Below are 17215 nucleotides of genomic sequence, written 5' to 3' on the forward strand. Positions count from 1 at the left end.
GTGCCATCCACACAATTATTTTCAATTGGATATGCCTTGCAGTCTCACCCGCTAGAATTTGCAAATTGCAATATGTGCAATAACATAATTAGTTAAAATTTTAATAAGAGATTTTTTGTTAATTGGTCGACTATGCAATTTAATTTTGTGTGCAAGCAATGTCCGCGTCTTCGAGTAGGCCAGCTGACGGACTAGGATTGTGCTATCTACCAGTCATATATATGTTTTTTTTATTTGAAAGTGTTCGCCGAAACACCCTGTATATGGTGCTTTCGAAAAGTTTGCCGCGCACATTTTTATTCCATTGTTATTACCCACGTAGCGAAAAAAAAAAAAATTTATGACAGGTTGTTTCCCCCTCGAAGTAGGTACTGTTGTAACGTAAGAATTTATTTCGCTCGATTCCCATATTCACGTTTACAACGGGTTGATCTATACGTATATGAGCAGGGTCGTTCGGCCCTGTGATGGAGCACGGAGAGAAAGAGAGAGAGAGAGAGAGAGAGAGAGAGAGAGAGAGAGAGAGAGAGAGAGAGAGAGAGAGAGAGAGAGAGAGGAAGAAATGGTTGGAACAGAATTTTCACGTTATCGCAGTCCTGGGAAATGCATTTAAATGTGTGTCTGTGGTTGTGCCATAGGTGTTTAAAGAACAATTCCGACTGATCAGGTGGGCGGAGACAAAGTGAGAGACGAGACACAGGAAAGCTTTCAAAATGTTATAGGAGCAAGGTCAAGCATGCTTATAATGTCTAATAAGAAACGCCGCAGCATGCGGGAATCTAACATAACCAATGACGGACATGTCTGATTGCGAGTCTTTCTGTCGCAGTTACAGCAACATCAATGGCGAGCGATCGATGGTTGAAAACACTGCCTTGTTCGCAACATTTTTAGTTATTATATATTTGTTTTCCGTTACGCTTTATGTGAAAGTGAATGCTTTAGTTATTTATTTTATGTGAAAATCATTATCACTGCCGACATTTTCCGTATACATTAGTAGAAAATACGATGTGCCTGCTGATTCTCATGTGTTTCACGTTTTTAATGTTCGTGAATGAGATGCATGCAACTGCCTTTCAGGGATTTATGAATCTAGTCAAGCTGCCGATTCAAGTAGCTCGACTGGATTACATTTCAAGAGTGCGTTCTGTAAAGAAACGGTATTTGAATCGAACAAAGACAAACACAGGCACGCAAGGAAACAGAGATATGCGACGCTGCACGTAGCATGAGGTGTGAGATCAGTCGCCGTACGTTCACGAAGGGGCAGGTTGCCATCCGGCTGATCGGAGCACAATGCCGCACAAGAATGCACGGGTTCTTCGGAGAGAATGGACTCGTATTGCCTGGAACGTACCGTGCGTCACTCTTGCATTACGCGTCTCGCCAGTTGCACTTGATAGTTATTTTATTTATCGTCTTTACTGAAGTGAAAAATATATATATATACTTAAATTTAAAGTGAGGAAAAATTAGGAGGTCTACGTTACATTGTGCTCCGCGTGTTTTATTTGCACGCCTGCCATCAAACTACCGTTATTGCTGGTTCTGTTAACTCCGCTGCATTCGGCTGGCATCGTGTCTGGATATGACGGAGTGCGTCACGGCCTCAACTGTTCCACCGCCTCGGACACCGCGTGCTAGCCACGGGCTATGCGTCCACCAGTTTCTACATATATATCGGACCGTGACGTTTAATACGAATAAATTTGGTTTTGTACAGGCCCACTAATCAGTCCGGGGACCGTGCACTACTTGGCCAAGATAGTCGCTCAACCAAATGAGCAATCGGGAAGACTAGAGGTTGGCCAGTGCAAAGGCCGGTTGTAATATTCAACTAGAAGTTCCGGAAGCGCGAGTTCTTTGAGGGGCACCTATAGATCTAAGTACGCGAGCATTGTTGCATTTCGTCCCCATCGAAATGCGGCCTCCGCCTTCGGTATTCGAACCCGCGACCTGGAGCGTAGGAATAGCGGAGCGCCATATATCCACTGGGCATATATCCGCGGCGGGTATTTGCGTGAGTGATTAACTGCTAACGCTTTTGCCAGGTCAAAGAACTATAGCGTGGATCGCGTCCTGTGCGTTGGGCCCCCCAGTTGCGACTAAGAAATGCTATGCGCAGCAGTGCGATGCACTCAACAGCGTAAAATTGGAGTGGAGGGAAGTGTAGACCCCGCAATGGATGGTGTTTCTGTTAACATCATTATTTTTTTTTTCATTGCATCCCACGCGCAAGTACATACGCTTTATAAAAAAAGAAACGCCTTTTTGCTCAGCGGTGCGTTGATAGCGGCTAGCGAACCGCGAAGCGAAACAGAGACGGGGGACGCAAATCAAACAGTGGGGAAAATGAAAAGAAGAACAGGCTATGGCGTGCGTGTGTGTGCAGAAAAAAGAAAATAGAAAACAAAAAGGCAGTAGGGGGGGGGGCGGCGTCATCCATCCAGTTCTCCTGCGGGCGCTTTTTGTTCCCGCGTGCCGCTTTAGAATTTCCCGCTGGTATCTTTCGGTCTTTGTGTGCGCGACTCGGGCTGTCACGCCACTGCTCACAGCGCCGCGCCGTGCGCGCCGGTCTTTGTTGCCGGGATTTGACAAAGCAAGGACGCAGCAGCAGTTCAAACGCGGCGGCAATCTTTGAATAAAGGCCTCGCCACCGTCGATGTAATCGCGCGTTTGAACAGGGGGCTCTCCACGACCCAACCCCCTTCCCGTCCGGCCTGCATGCCTGCCTGTCGTTGCACGGCGCGTAAAAGTGTGGTAGCGCACTCGCCGCGCTGGCTCGGCCGAGCGGCCCTTCATTGGCCTCGTCGCGCGCGGGCCGAATGAATTCGAGACGGCGAGTGGCGCGAACCCCGGACGCGCGACCGGCGCTGGCGTGGAATCGCGAAACAAATGTCAAGGAATGAACGGGAGACGCGTCGAGTGCGTGGAAATGAACGGGACGGATTCCTCGGCTCCGCCGCCCCGAGCTGGGCGGGCCGCACTTCGGCACAAGCCGAGGGCCGATTTACGCTCGAGCCGCCCATCGCCGCAAGCCGCACCGCACGCGTGCGGTCGCGCGAAAGATTGCACGTATTAAACACGTGTGCACAAACTTCGGTTTACAATGTGTAAGGTATACACTGTGCACACAGTGTAAGCGGTAATTTGCGCACAAGTGCTGGATACGTGCAATTTTTCGCGCGACCGCATGCGTGCGGTGCGGCTTGCGGCGATGGGCGGCTCGAGCGTAAATCGGCCTTTCGGCTGCGGAGTCTCGAAGTGCGGCATCCCTCGTGTCGCGCGCGCGTGTGTGCGTAGAATAAATTCTGCCGCACGCTGCTTCAGAACCAGAAGGGCTTCTGAAGCGCACCACACCACGGCGCCGAGCCAGTATACAGCGGCTCGAGTTTCCAGGCAACAATCACCAGCTGCATACCTTACGAGCCACCGTCCGCCGGGCGGCTACCGCGACCGCAAATGTGGTGTTTAACAGAACGACCGTTCACACTCGAGTTGAACGATTTTTACGGGACACAACAGGTGTACGGCTATCATCGCACCGTGTTGCGTTTCGCCTGCGACACGTGGTTTTGCCGGCGCGACTGCGGCGGGGCGGCAGACATTTTGGCCCGATCGTCGTCGCCGCAACACTCATCGGCAGGTGTTTCCAGGCGCGACTGCGGCGATGCGACCGCAAAGGATCACCCTCTCATTCCAGTCATTGTGCCCGAAACAGGCGATGCCAAAGCAGGGATCATCCTCTCATTCCAGTCATTGTGCCCGAAACAGGCGATGCCAAAGCAGGGATCATCCTCTCATTCCAGTCATTGTGCCCGAAACAGGCGATGCCAAAGCAGGGATCATCCTCTCATTACAGTCATTGTGCCCGACCGGCAGCGCTACAACAGGGTGCTACGAGATCGTGCTCGACAGGGTGCTACGAGATCGTGCTCGACATGGTGCTACGGCAGCGCTACGACAGTGTGCGTCACCATTAGCCCATTGTACATTCACGTGCTCGTCTTTTGAGGGGTTCCTTCTTGCCCTCAACTGCGAGAGTATAAAAACAGCTGCCCCCGGACGCCAAAAAGGAGGGCTCCGATTTCTTCTGTAGAGTAAAGTGCTCTCCCGTCTCTCTACTTCGGTCAACCTGACCGCCAACTCTTTGCGATGTTAAAATAAACAAGTTGTTTCGTTGTTACCAGTCGACTCATGCTTTGCCGGGACCTTCGGATGCTTCCAGTTGTACCCCAGGCCGCCAGGCCAACGCTACCCTTGGGGCTTGCGACCCAGGTACAACCACGGGCGTCAGCGCCGAGTTCCCAACAGATCGTACCAGCGGTGCGATCCCAAACATCTGGTTGGCAGCGGTGAGATCGCCTCCGACTTCAAACAACTGTCTGCCAGCGGTGAGATCGCGACAACGGAGGCCAGCAGCGAAGAGATGCAGTTGACTGTATGCTGAGCAGCTCAACGACGATCCGGGAGCAGTGCAACGAGCCCTGTGTGACGACTGGTTGCCTGCAGCGGAACGACTGCGCGGAATTCCTGCCTGCGAGGTTTGGTGAGTGCGGGACTTTCTTCTTCTGAGCTTTGCCAGGCTTTTGTTAGTGTTAGAAACAGAGCTGGTAATTGTGGTTGTCGTTGCTGCCGGGTTAGTTTGCGGCAAGACAATAGTAAGCAGTAGAGAAAGCAGCATTCAGAGCAGCCATGGATTTGAAGTCGTTGCGCAAACCGAAATTGTTGGAGCTTGCAAGAGAGTTGGGTCTGGATGTCTCAGACAAACTCAGAAAACCAGAACTGCTAAAGGCTATTCTTGAGTTAGAGGCTGAGGATGACGAGCTGTCGGAATGCCTTGAGACTATTGAAGAGAGGGAGACTGCAAAAGAAAAAGAAGAGCGTGAACGTAAAGAACAGAAAGAGCGAGAGCAACAAGAGCGTGACCGTCAACACGCTTTGGAAATGAAGCGTCTTGAGGTAGAGATGGAACGCGCTCGTAATGGAAGTCAGGCACACGGTGCAGGAGAACGCGTATTGTTCAAAATGACTGACCTGATGCGGCCGTTTAAGCTTGGAGAGGACATTGGTTTGTTCCTGGTTAACTTTGAGCGAACGTGCGAGAAGCAGGGGTTCTCTCGGGAAACGTGGCCACAGCGCTTGCTCACTTTGTTACCCGGCGAGGCGGCCGACGTAGTCGCTCGCTTGGATAGAGAGGAGGCAGAGGATTTCGACACAGTGAAATCGAGTCTTCTAAAAAAGTACCGGCTGTCTGCGGAGGCGTTCCGTCGGAAGTTTCGGGAAAATGAGAAAGGCAGAAGTGAGTCATATACAGAGATTGCGTATAGGCTTATGTCGAACATGCAGGAGTGGCTCAAAGAAGAGAAAGCGTTTGGTGACCACGATAAAGTTCTGCAGTGTTTCGGGCTAGAACAGTTTTATAGTCGGTTACCGGAGAACGTGCGATACTGGGTCTTGGATAGGCCAGACGTGAGTACGGTGGCTAGAGCCGCTGAGCTAGCCGAGGAGTTTGTGACGCGTCGAGCTCGCGGAGCTAAGGACGGTCAAAAGGGTGAATTTGGCTCGAAGTTTGAGAGGCCGAAGTTCACACCCATGAGAGCAAAGGGGAACACGCGTAGTGAGGATGCAAGTGAAAGCAGTCCGACCAAACGTAAAGAGACGGCGGCAGCCGAAGCCGAACGCAGAAAGCGGTTCGAGATGAGGCGAGCGGGCGTTTGTTATACGTGCCAGAAGCCGGGTCACTTTTCGGCGCAGTGTCCGGAAACAACACCAAAAGTTGTGTTTTTTTCAATAGGCAGCACTGACGAGAACATGAAGCTTCTCGAGCCTTACATGCGAGACCTCCTCGTGAACGGGAAAGAGTGCCGAGTGCTTCGCGATTCCGCAGCTACGATGGATGTAGTTCACCCGTCTTACGTAGAACCCCATATGTTCACGGGCGAGTGCGCATGGATCAAGCAAGCCGTGGAAGCTCATAGCGTGTGCCTGCCGGTAGCAAAAGTGCTTATTGAAGGACCTTTCGGAGCGCTTGAGACAGAGGCGGCAGTGTCATCTATGCTGCCACCCCAGTACCCGTACTTGTTTTCAAACAGGTCCGATCACCTCCTGCGCGAGAAGGGGCTTTTGTTTGGTGAAGCTAGTGTTCAGGCCTTAACCAGATCGAAGGTTCGGGAGCTCGCTGCAAAGGCGGTAGTTGCGGGGCCGACGTTATCAAACAACGAAAAAGGGTCAGAGGCGCAGCAAGCTGATATTCAGAGCACGCCCGAACTGAATAAACTTGAGTCTGTAACGTTAAAGGCGCCAGATACTGGAGAGGAAAATCCCGATTCGGGAAAGTTAGAAGAGCTATCTACTGATTTGCTCATCGCGCCTACGTCAGACGGACTTGATAGGTTGCTAAAAGTCAGCCGGACGGCTTTGATAGCCGAGCAAAAAAAGGATGGCAGCCTGGAAAACGTGCGCTGCAATGTCAAAGAAGGTATCGCCAGGAAAACTGCGCGTTTTGTGGAAAGAGGTGGAGTCCTGTACCGGAAGTATCTAGACCGCAGAGGAGTGGAGTTCGATCAGCTGGTCGTGCCTCAATGCTATCGTCAGGATCTGTTGCGCTTGTCACACGGGGGTTCGTGGTCCGGACACCTAGGAGTTAAGAAAACTAAGGACCGTCTCTTGCAAGAGTACTATTGGCCAGGGTGTTTTCGGGACGCAGACCATTTCGTGAGGACATGTGACACTTGTCAGCGGGTGGGCAAACCAGGGGACAAATCGAGGGCGCCGTTGAAATTGGTACCTATCATTACGGAGCCTTTTAGACGGCTCGTTATTGATACTGTGGGACCTCTGCCGGTAACAGCCACGGGGTACAGACACATTTTGACTGTGATCTGCCCAGCGACAAAGTTCCCTGAAGCAGTGCCGCTTAAAGAACTCAGCTCAGTTGAGATAGTTAATGCACTACTGTCCATATTTGCGCGAGTTGGTTTCCCTGCGGAAATCCAATCAGATCAGGGCACAGTGTTTACAAGCGCTTTGACGACAACTTTTCTCGAAAGGTGTGGGGTAAAGCTGTTACACAGCTCAGTGTACCACCCACAGTCGAATTCCGTTGAGAAGCTCCACTCCGTCATGAAGCGCGTGTTGAGAGCGTTGTGTTTTGAACATCGAACTGACTGGGAGCTGTGTCTGCCTGGGGTGATGTTTGCTTTAAGGACCGCGCCGCATGCGGCTACGGGGTTTTCGCCAGCTGAACTGGTGTACGGTCGCTCGCTTCGATCTCCGCTTCGCATGCTTCGAGAATCATGGGAAGGTAGGGGCGACGACCCAGTCGTGGTGGAGTACGTGCTTAAGCTCCTCGAACGCTTAAGAAGGGCACAGGAGTTGTCAGGTGAAGCAATGACAAAGGCCCAGCAGAGGGCCAAGGTTTATTATGATCGGACAGCCAGGGCCCGTCGTTTTGAGGTTGGCGATGAGGTCATGATATTGCGCACATCGCTAAACAACAAACTAGACGTGCAGTGGGAGGGCCCAGCACGAATTGTTCAGAAACTGTCGGACGTTAACTACGTGGTAAGTCTGCCAGGAAAGCGGAAAGCACAGCAAGTTTACCACTGTAATCTGCTCAAACCTTATAGACAAAGGGAAGCAGTGGTGTGCATGATGGTAAACGTTCCTGAAGAGCTTCCGGTCGAGCTTCCGGGACTAGGCTCAGTGACGAACAGGGAAGACACCGGTCAAGTCATTAGTGACCTTATCAGTAAAGCGCCGCTGTCGCCTGAGCAGAAAACCGAACTACACCAGCTATTACAAGAGTTTCAAGGTCTGTTCTCTGAGAGGCCTGGTAGGACTTCTGTACTTACTCATGATATAGAACTTACCTCCCCAGAGCCAGTACGATCCAAGGCGTATCGGGTGTCACCCCGCCAGAGCGATATTATGGAGGCTGAGGTAAAGAAAATGCTACAGCTCGGTGTTATTGAGGCAGGTGAGAGTGATTATACCTCCCCTTTGATTTTAGTTGAGGTACCGGGCAAGGAACCTCGTCCTTGCGTCGACTACCGCAGGCTTAATTCCATCACTAAGGATCAAATTTATCCGATCCCTAACATCGAGGAGCGCCTTGAGAAAGTTAGTAGCGCTCAGTTTATTTCCACCCTAGATCTTGTCAGGGGTTATTGGCAGGTTCCACTTACAGAAGAGGCTAGTAGGTATGCGGCGTTCATTTCACCAATGGGAACATTCCGTCCTAAAGTGTTGAGTTTTGGTTTGAAGAACGCGCCATACTGTTTTTCAAGCCTCATGGATAAAGTGTTGCGGGGACAGCAAGAATTCGCTTTACCGTATCTAGACGACGTAGCGATATTCTCCGCATCCTGGTCTGAGCATGTGACACACTTGCGGGCAGTGCTAACCCGCCTGCGCGAAGCGGGCTTGACAGTCAAGGCTCCTAAGTGCCAGTTAGCACAGGCCGAGGTTGTCTACCTCGGTCACGTGATTGGTCAGGGTCGTCGCCGCCCCTCTGAAATAAAAGTGGCCGCTGTGCGAGACTTTCCGCAACCGCGCACCAAGACCGATATTCGGTCGTTCTTGGGTGTCGCCAGCTACTATCAGAGGTACATCCCTAGGTACTCTGATATCGCGGCTCCCCTGACGGATGCTCTAAGAAAAACAGAGCCTCAAACAGTCGTCTGGGACGAGACAAAGGAAAGAGCTTTTAGCGCCCTAAAGAGTGCCCTAACAAGCCAGCCTGTGCTACGATCGCCAGACTATACAAAAGGGTTCATTGTTCAGTGCGATGCTAGTGAGCGAGGCATGGGCGTTGTACTGTGCCAACGGGAAAAGGGAGAAGTAGAACACCCCGTCCTGTATGCTAGTCGTAAGCTGACCAGTCGTGAGCAGGCGTATAGCGCCACCGAGAAAGAGTGTGCGTGTCTCGTGTGGGCCGTTCAGAAATTGTCATGCTATCTAGCCGGCTCGAGGTTTATCATTGAGACGGATCACTGCCCTCTCCAATGGCTGCAGACCATCTCTCCCAAAAATGGCCGCCTCCTGCGCTGGAGCCTCGCTTTACAACAATATTCCTTTGAGGTGCGTTACAAAAAGGGGAGTCTCAACGGTAACGCCGATGGCTTAAGTCGAAGCCCCTAACGTAGGAATCAGCCTCAAAATTGTTTGTTACTGATGTTTTTTCTTCCTGAGGCAGGATTTTTTTTAACATATTGCTTTTGTTTAGTGTTTCAAAGTGATGATATGCTTTCTAGTGCAATTTTTCAATTTGTGGACGCGTTCTGAGTGATGCTAGACTACTGTAAGGAACTAGGCAGTGGTATAAAAAGGGGAAAGAGCCTGGCAGGGCTTAGTGAGGGTTGTGCCGTGCTTGCTGACTGAGCGGTTGAGTTTCAGCGTAGTTCTAACGCTTGCCGGGAACGAGAACAAAAATGTGAACTCTCCCGAAGTCACTTTGCAGTGTCCCGTGCGAACCTGAACAAGAGAACGAGGCCTTCTCTGTGCGCTGCGCTCAAGAAACGTCGAGGGACGCCCGACTTCGGTTATGAGCATCATCGAGCGACATCCCTCCGGACAGCGGATGCAGTCCCCTGTCCATCGGGATCTCCTTCCCCCGGCGGGGCGGTCTGTTGCGTTTCGCCTGCGACACGTGGTTTTGCCGGCGCGACTGCGGCGGGGCGGCAGACATTTTGGCCCGATCGTCGTCGCCGCAACACTCATCGGCAGGTGTTTCCAGGCGCGACTGCGGCGATGCGACCGCAAAGGATCACCCTCTCATTCCAGTCATTGTGCCCGAAACAGGCGATGCCAAAGCAGGGATCATCCTCTCATTCCAGTCATTGTGCCCGAAACAGGCGATGCCAAAGCAGGGATCATCCTCTCATTCCAGTCATTGTGCCCGAAACAGGCGATGCCAAAGCAGGGATCATCCTCTCATTACAGTCATTGTGCCCGACCGGCAGCGCTACAACAGGGTGCTACGAGATCGTGCTCGACAGGGTGCTACGAGATCGTGCTCGACATGGTGCTACGGCAGCGCTACGACAGTGTGCGTCACCATTAGCCCATTGTACATTCACGTGCTCGTCTTTTGAGGGGTTCCTTCTTGCCCTCAACTGCGAGAGTATAAAAACAGCTGCCCCCGGACGCCAAAAAGGAGGGCTCCGATTTCTTCTGTAGAGTAAAGTGCTCTCCCGTCTCTCTACTTCGGTCAACCTGACCGCCAACTCTTTGCGATGTTAAAATAAACAAGTTGTTTCGTTGTTACCAGTCGACTCATGCTTTGCCGGGACCTTCGGATGCTTCCAGTTGTACCCCAGGCCGCCAGGCCAACGCTACCCTTGGGGCTTGCGACCCAGGTACAACCACGGGCGTCAGCGCCGAGTTCCCAACAGATCGTACCAGCGGTGCGATCCCAAACAACCGCTACCGTCTTAACCTCCCGCCACCTGGATTCGGCCGCAGGTGAAGCTCAGAAGGCGTTTGCTTGGTCGCGCGGTTGCTCCGGGCGTACGAAACGGCGATAGAACGACCAATGGAGAGAGTCGACCTCTGGCTGGCTAAGCGACTCGGGGACATAAATGACGAACACACGCCGCCACTCGTGGTTGAGCATTTACTGTGCAGCCGACGAGCGTAGTCATCGTAGGAATTCGTATGAATATCGTCGATGACTCGTCAACCGATGGCGAGTAGGTCCGTCAGCTTGTTTCTATACGTTCGACGCTACACACATCGGCGCTTGTCGATGTTAGGTTCTCTCTTTTTATACGGGCTTTCCGAGCATCGGCAACATGGCTGCTTGCGCCACTTACTGCGGCTGACACTCACCGCGTGAAATGCCTCGCCGTTCTCCATGGCTCGCATTAATGCATCTCGCCTTCCTCGCGCCCGCCGTTCGCAGGCGCATGCGATTCGCTTCAGAAATGCGATGAAATATTAGCTACTGTTGCATTCACATATACGCGGCTACGTAGAGTCATGAGCGTGCGGTGTATACGTTCGCAACGCGTGTATACACAAACTGCCCCACGCGAAACATGTCGCGGCGCGCCACGGAGCTATGGAGGCCACCATAACGGAGCGCAGCAGCCGCAGCTGCGTCTCGGCGGGTCCGCAGCCGCACGATGCATGCCGGCCGGGCGCGCGCGAGACGAGTGAAACTCGGCGAGAAGCGCCCCTGTCGCGCGGGAGCTGCTGGTGGGAACGCGCCTCAAGTCAGCCACGGGAGTCGTGGGCAGTACGCGGATATGTCTAACCTCCGTGCTTTTTGCCTTCAGACATCGCTGCCGGGGTAATACAGCGGAGCTTTCTTTGCCTCTTCCTTCCGCTTTCCCACTGCTGCTGCTGCTCTCACGCCGCTAACGCCGGCCACGTCAGGACGTGGTCGAGACGTGGCCATGTCACAAAAACATAAAAGGCATGCCCTGTCGGTGCTTTGTTTCGTGGGATTTGTTTATGAGCTGTCATTCTCAAAATTCCGAGGAATAACTTTGTAAAGAATGTAAGACAAGGTATGCGCCACATGGAGGGCCTGCGCAGTTGTGGTTCAGAATGATTATTCGCCAAGAGAAGCCTGCGGCATCGACACCGGAATTTCTGCGACACGGGGCCCTTAACGCGTTCGCGTTAGTTAGAGTTACTGTATGTGCTACCGCAGTATATGCTACTACGGTAGCATATACAGTAACTCTAGCGTTAGTACACGACAGAAGTGTGGCACAAAGGAAAGACAGCCAGAGAAGCTCGTGTCAAGATTTACGCCGCGTCGCATCTGCACGTTGCCCTCTGGACGCCTAACTAGGCGTGACCCCTCACAAATGCTGCGCAGGAGCAGCCGCGCTAATTGTCTCCGTGCTCACCTGCAACAGCAACGACAGTAGAGGGAGGAGGTGGGGAGAATGTTAGCGAGGGAATAGAGAGAGAGGAGGCAGTTTTGTCAGCTACAACACTACAACCCAGAATGTCGCCGAAGCGTGCACTTTGTGCTGACGAGACGAAGGCTCGCATAAAGCGTCGAAAGGAGCAAGAACCACAAACACAAGCGGAGCAGGCAAGGTAACATTTCACCTCCCGTCACGACTCTCGTATGACGTCGATATATCCCCGCCAAATAACGTCAATTAACGCAAACAGCAGACAAAGCTTCGCTTAAATCGATTCCCACAATGCCTTGGATCTGCATGTTTTTTTTATTGGAGAGCTTTAGAAACAGAGGCCCCAATCGGCTTTGCACGCCCACGAACACAAACTAATTTTGTAAGGGTTGGTACTAACTTTGGGTTCCCTATTTCGATATCTTTCTGTTATAGAATTGATATTTCTTAACTTCCTGGCAATCTTATTTTCTCTAAAGGCACGAAGGCAGTGAGCCTCTGTGCGCATGCATTATCACTGCGAACTGTCGCATTTATGACGCAATCTCTCTTTTTTTTTTTTTTCGAGAACGGTCAATTTGCGAAGCCAGACGGTCACGCGTCCTCTTGCAGACGCCGTACACAAGACGCCACAGAGGTCCGTATCAAATCCCGCAAGAAACTGCGGGCGCAGCTCGCTCGCCGGGATGACGCAGGCGGCAGCGCGCCCCGCCGCGTCCCCCCGTCAGCGGGCGCCGTCGGCGGACGAACAATGCGCGACAATCGAGAGCGCCGCCGGGGCTGGCAGCCCGGCAGGCGTGGCACGCGGGCTGAGCCCGTTCCGCATGCGCCACGTACACCGCGGAGATTATGTACGGTCACTGATGCGCTGTCATTGCACTACAAGAACTAGACTTGGATTCAGAAGTGCAGAACGTTGAACACAGAACATTTCAGAGCTCCGCTGTACGAACACGCGCAGTGCCGTGTCAACTACTAAATTCAACAAATCGAAGTAAGCGCATTGTCACAACGGTATCGCGCCCCTTTCAAACTCAACATCGCACTCTACGCGCGCCCTTCCGTCGAATCTACCGCGCATTGCCCGGCCACCACTGTCGCTATAGTCTAACCACGTTTCGTCTGTGTTGTGCGTTTGATTTGAGGAAAATTACGCCACTGCAGCGGGAGTGTGCGTCGGACGTCGGTTCCGCGTACAATCACTGCGTGCAGCTCGGGTGTCTTTTTGTTGTTTTTTTCTTGTTTTTGTTTTTTTTACGTGGGCGCAAAGAATGTCATCAGACAGGCCAGTCCCGCTACACTATGCGTCGAGTAACTGGAGAGAACGCCAAGTATTTCAGGGACCGCGGGGCTCCGACGTGCGCCAGGGCCTTATTAAGGCGAGATCCTTTCTCGTGGTGATGTTCATGTCAGCGGACCTGACCGCCGGAGTGTACACTGAAGCGTCATCACGCCATATGAAGACAGATTAAAGAATGAAAATTGATTGATAGTGACAGTTAGTGAATGATAACGTTATAATACAGATTGGTAGATGTTAATAATGAATAGTAATGACTAATAATGACTACTAATGGCTTGTAACGACTACCAATGACTCCGAAATGACCAATATGTGTAACGACGGCTTGTAATGACCACAATTGATTACAAGTGACTAAAAATGTTTATTAGTAAGCAGTAATAACTAAAAGAAAGAAGAGAAAGAGGCGAATGATAAGAGGAGCAAAAGTAGGCTTTCGCCGTTCACCTCTTAAGAGATATCTTAAAGGACGCTGCGATTTTTTTCGACTGTGCTTCAGCATTCGCTGTAACCGGGCTTGAGAGCAGCTCCTGCTGTTCCTGGCCCTAATTAAGCGCCACCACGAGTTCGCCGAGACGCCTCAAAGCGCGACCGTGGAGTGAGGGACAGTGTGATAGAAGAGAAAAAGAAAAGAAGGAACGAAACTGCGTGCCAGACATTCCACAGAGGAAAACAAAAAAGAAAAAAGGTTAAAGAAAATAGCAGCAAGGGGGAGTAAAGGGGGGGGGGGGGGCATTGAACCCGGCTGGACATTGAGTTTCCCCTCGCTGCAGTTTTCCCCCGAGAATGACGCTGGTGCGAGCAGCGCGCGCCGTTGAAGATGACAAATCAGGCTGGACGCGCGGCCTTTTGTTTTCCCCGCTAATGGCAGCCCTGCGCCGACGACGGCCGCGCAGCTCGGTGTCCATTGTTCCCGCTCGGGAGGCCGCGCGCCGGCCACATCTGAGCGGCGCGCCTTCGGCCGCTGCGAGTACACGCACGCGCATCCTGCCGCCACGCAGGCCGCCACCTCCTCAGGGCGCGACCGACGTACAGTTACTGCGCACACGGCTTCCGCGGGGAGCCCGGGAGCCACATACTGTAACTCTAGACCGACCGGCACGATGGCCACCCGTTATGCATGTCCTAACAACAACGCACTGCTTTCAATCCTATTTCACTCATACGCGATGCCAGATATAAAGTCAGGCGCGTGTACAACTGCGAGGCGGAAGTGGCTTAAGCACTTCGGGAGCACTTGAATCGCTGACATATGTTAGTATGAACGTGTTATATGCTTATATATATATATATATATATATATATATATATATATATATATATATATATATATATATATACACACACACACACACATAAGTGTCGTCCTATAAACGGTAGATTCCCACAGCGATAATTTCGGACGCTGTCCGAATCCCCTAACCTTCCCTCAGGTCACGGCTCTGTTTAAGCATATCCTTGCCGCAGGCTTTCGTAAAAATGTACACTTATTTGACCTCGACCGCCGTGACGTCACAGACGACGAAACCCGCCCGTGAAGTGTGTTTCGAATACCCCGAACTGACGTGAAAAGTCGGGATGTAGCGTCAACATGCCAACATGTGACACACAGACGGTGTTACACCTCCACGTTTGTGTTTAAGCAAGGAAAAGAGCCTTTCGCCTTAACAAGCATGATGAGAGCGTTATACTTTCATAACGCACATGGATATACCGCCTTCCACATCGAACAGGGGTACAAAAAAGAAAAGAAAAATTAGAATGGACCCCCCCCCCCTCTCCGCCATGAAACTGCAACCCGTAACGCACTCCAAGCCCCCACATCTACGAACAGACTGAAGGGTGCACCCCGTGTGACCATAAGCAGCCGTCAAACCCCAAACATAGTTGGTTAGGCCAAAACAGCAATGTAGACTGGAGGACGCAGCTGGTCTCCCGGCAGCTTCTTAAACGGGCTCGAGGGTTCTGCGTGCATTCGACACAAGCCCAACAGGGCGGCATGGCCGACAGTGCAACGAGGCCCGCCACAAGACCGCAAGGTCTGACTCACAGTGCGCGATAAGCGATTTCACCGTCGAAAACATACTAAGACGAATTCGAGAAGTAGTTCAGATCACGAGTGCTGCTTCCGACATTTTCAAATTCCGCCATATTTGCGCGCTCGCCATCTTGTCACCTCTAGTTCGCTCAGAGGGCGGAACTTGGCAGCGACCAGAATCCACCCGAAGAAACTGGACAGCCAGACCTCTCCTCCATTGTATAGACGATAAATTCGCAGGTACATCGCTTATGCGGACGGCGTAACTCTCAGCGTTACCGGGAAGGAAGGAATCTGTCCGCAGTGGTATAAACGCTTCCAGCGCTACCCAGACATATAGGAACTCGCACCGGGCGTGCCAGCAGGCGAGACGCGACCGCCCTGACCCGACGGCTTCGGGGACGGCAAACAATAAGAGCCACGGCAACGACCCGCGCACGGCCAACGGACGGCCTGCGCTCCTCGTGCTGCCATGCAGCGCGCCGTTATTAACGGGCGACGCCGATGGGCAGTAAACATCGCGCCCGCGAAATCAGAACGCCCGCCTCGCTTCGACGTCCGTTGGCGTTCGCTGCCAGCAGCATCCGGCCGGCGGTGCATAAACGAGAGTTGTGGGCCAACGCGCCGGACACACGACGAAGCGCCGTCCCGCGACAGAAGAGACGTGTTTTGTTTTTTATCTCTTTCTTTCTTTTTGCGACGGCCGCGAAGACGGAAAAGAAGGATAAAGAGGTTTACGACGCCGTGGCGTATGTAATATATCGCAAGAGCCAAAGGCGCATGCACGTGGCTGGCCCGCCCGCGCCGCTGTATGTATGCTATATGCGCGGGCTATTAAAAGCAGCAGCCGGTTTCTCCCGCACAGCCGTACGAGGAAAACAAACGTGCACGTAACTGAGTCCAGTCCTCATGCGCAGCTACGTGTACAGGATGCGCCCGTTCGAAACAAGTGGTGTGCGGATACATACTACTGTTATTACGGCGGAAATATTTGCGCAGCCAGCGTTTCCGCGTACACACTGCATACGCTGCGCGTTCAGTGGTTCGACACTGCCGAAGAACCTCGCCTCGACGGTGCTACTCATTTTAACGCAATAGCGTTAAGGAACCCGTGTCGCAGAAAGTCCGGCGTCGGACGTCGCCACGACAAAAAAAAAGATTTTCGAAACAAATTCCAAACGACGCATACCCAACCACTTCTCTAACACCAAAGTTGCTCATACTTTGTCTTTCATTCGTTACAAAGTTATTGCTCGGAATTTTGAGAACGGCAGCCCACAAACAAATGTAATGAAAAAAATAAGGACCGACAGCACATGCGCGTCGGTTCTGAGCTCTTCTCAAAGTGAAATATTAAAAGTGCGAAACAATAACACGAGATCGACCAACGCAAGAGGCCGCGTTTCTACCAGAAAGCTCGCCTTCGTGCACAGAGTACGCAGCCAGAGTTTCCCGGTAATCGTTACGGTTACATACGCTGCAGTTGCCGGGAAGCATGAAAATCCGTAAGGAGTCTTTGGACGCTATCGCGTTCCACTCTTAAAGGCGAAACTTAAGCGCCCTCCAAATTTTTTTACAACCGTTCCCGCACAGTATGCCTATTTTTGCACATCTACGTCCTGGAAGCAAGCCAATAATCTATAGATATTGAAGAGCGAAAATATATCACATTCAATGGCACACTGCAATACAATTTCCCCGCACCTTGTTCTGGCTATAGTGACACTTGTTTATCTTTCTCGGGTGAGCGCTTTTTCACCGGCTAAGGAAGTTTAAACGTTACTGCTCACTGCAGGACGGGCCCGCATGTACCGGAAGTTTCTCGAATGCTATCGATGTTTCTACGCGTTGTCTGTTGCCATCGAACCTTCTGAATATGACTGTATGCGTGACGCGAATTGTTTAGTACTTTCTAGAAGACAGGCGGACGCCAGCGATTATTCTGGAACATTCGATGGCTCACGTATAAAAGCCGACGCACTTGACCAGCAA

General features: G+C 52.0%; 1 protein-coding gene and 1 long non-coding RNA gene across 4 annotated transcripts in view; one reads left to right on the forward strand and one right to left on the reverse strand.

Moving 5' to 3' along the window:
* The window catches only part of LOC142571428 (protein FAM117B-like), a 218886-nt gene that overhangs the window by 169435 nt on the left and 32236 nt on the right, over nt 1–17215 (reverse strand). The window lies entirely within an intron of this gene.
* LOC142571430 (uncharacterized) overlaps nt 11974–17215 on the forward strand; it is a 59957-nt gene continuing 54715 nt past the window's right edge. Inside the window, exon 1 of the long non-coding RNA XR_012825876.1 lies at nt 11974–12063. This is a non-coding gene — a long non-coding RNA (uncharacterized LOC142571430). The remainder of the gene's footprint in view (nt 12064–17215) is intronic.

Source organism: Dermacentor variabilis, chromosome 2 (genome assembly GCF_050947875.1).
Source record: "Dermacentor variabilis isolate Ectoservices chromosome 2, ASM5094787v1, whole genome shotgun sequence".
In the NCBI taxonomy this organism is placed as follows: Eukaryota; Metazoa; Arthropoda; class Arachnida; order Ixodida; family Ixodidae; genus Dermacentor; species Dermacentor variabilis.